At 34.9% G+C, this 1893-nt stretch overlaps 1 pseudogene across 1 annotated transcript; it reads left to right on the top strand.

The window, feature by feature from the left end:
* The first annotated feature begins 812 nt into the window (after positions 1-812).
* LOC308511319 (small ribosomal subunit protein eS1-like) lies at positions 813-1623 on the top strand (annotated as a pseudogene). The gene has a single exon. The product of its transcript is annotated as a small ribosomal subunit protein eS1-like (transcript).
* The last annotated feature ends 270 nt before the right edge of the window (positions 1624-1893 follow it).

Here is a 1893-nt window from a genome sequence, read left to right as displayed (position 1 = left end):
AAATATGGTATGCTATGTTTAAAAATGTTAACTATCTATCTCTCTTAATATGCTCTTTGGAAATTTCAATGAATTAATGCATGTGGTTTAAACATATTTGCATTAATTTTAGTAACATGCTTATTATAAACCATTTATAAAATGCAGAAAGTGAAAGAATAAAATCACTCAATTTTACTACCTAATGATAAGCATTATCTAGATTTTGACATAATTTCTTATAAAATTTATTCCAATAAGTTTGGAGTCATTTTTGAATTTTGCATACAGCTTTAGAGCTTATGATTTTTATGTTAATCAGTATTCTCTTATTCCTAACAAACCCTAATGTTTGATGATTTTATATAGTTTTATCACTTAAACTTCAGGGAAAAAACATAGAACTCACAATGTATAACGTTTCAAAAATAAAACAAGTTTGTTTTTTGCTCACAAAAGTACAAGGTGGGTTTTCCTAGTCAGTGATACATTTCCTTATGCATGATTGCAAAGGCCCAGGCTCCTACTATCTTGTGGCTCTGCCATCTTTAATACATAGCTTCCAAGGTTAGCCCATGTGCTGCCATTCCAATTAGCCAAAAAAGGAAAATATTATGGAAAAATTGTTTATAGGCTAAGCAACCTTCAAGCAAAAATATATGCAAATAAACTAGATGTTGACATTAATATAAGGCTGTTACCATCTCCCATAGGAAGGCCTGGGGGACTGCAGGGTATAGGGGGTCAATGGGGAAAAAAAGGAACAACTATAATACTCTCAACAATAAAGATAAACTTACCAGTAAAAATTAAAAATATTACCCCATTTTGGCTCTCTGAGCAGCACGATGGCAGTGGGCAAGAACAAGTGCCTTACAAAAGGCAGCAAAAAGGGAGCCAAGAAGAAAGTGGTTGTTCCATTTTCTAAGAAAGATTGGTATGATGTGAAAGCACAAGCTCTGTTCAATATAAGAAATATTGGAAAAACACTAGTTATGAGAACTCAAGGAACCAAAATCGCGTCTGATGGTCTCAAGGGTCCTGTTTTTGAAGTGAGCCTAGCTGATCTGCAGAATAATGAAGTTGCGTTTAGAAAATTCAAGCTAATTACTGAGGATATTCAGGGCAAAAACTGCCTGACTAATTTCCATGGCATGGACCTTACCCGTGACAAAATGTGCTCTATAGTCAAGAAGTGGCAGACCATGATTGAAGCTCATGTTGATGTCAAGACTACCAATGGTTATTTGCTTCATCTGTTCTGTGTTGGTATCACTAAAAAGCGCAACAATCAGATTCAGAAGACCTCTTATGCTCACTCGGCATCAGCAGGTTCGCCAAATCCAGAAGATGATGGAAATGATGACCCGAGTGGTGCAGACAAATGACTTGAAAGAAGTGGTCAATAAATTGATTCCAGACAGCATTGGAAAAGACATAGAAAAGGCTTGCCAATCTATTTATCCTCTCCATGATGTCTTTGTCAGAAAAGTCAAAATACTGAAGAAGCCCAAGTTTGAATTGGGAAAACTCATGGAGCTTCATGGTGAAGGTAGCAATTCTGAAAAACCTACTGGGGATGAGACAGGTGCTAAAGTTGAACAAGCTGATGGAGATGAGCCTCCAGTCCAAGAATCTGTTTAAAATTCAGACATTTAATGGTGACAAATAAAAAATCCTATTTGTGAAAAAAATTAAAAATATTAGAATAAAAATAAATAGTCAAACATCATTTCTGCTTGCTTTCCATAGAAGAGTTTAGTTACATGACCGTACTTAACCAGAGAATTCTGGGGATATAATGTAGCATTGTACTCAAGAAAAGAATGGAAACAGACTTTTGTGAGCAGCTAGCAATATTTTCCATAACTAATCAAATAAAGAATTTTTCTATGTTTGTTCCTTATTTAGATG

Source organism: Myotis nattereri, assembly GCF_964212035.1.
Source record: "Myotis nattereri genome assembly, chromosome: X".
In the NCBI taxonomy this organism is placed as follows: domain Eukaryota; kingdom Metazoa; phylum Chordata; class Mammalia; order Chiroptera; family Vespertilionidae; genus Myotis; species Myotis nattereri.
The sequence above is the reverse complement of the archived record's forward strand: the minus strand, read 5'-3'. Positions and strand labels throughout refer to the sequence as shown.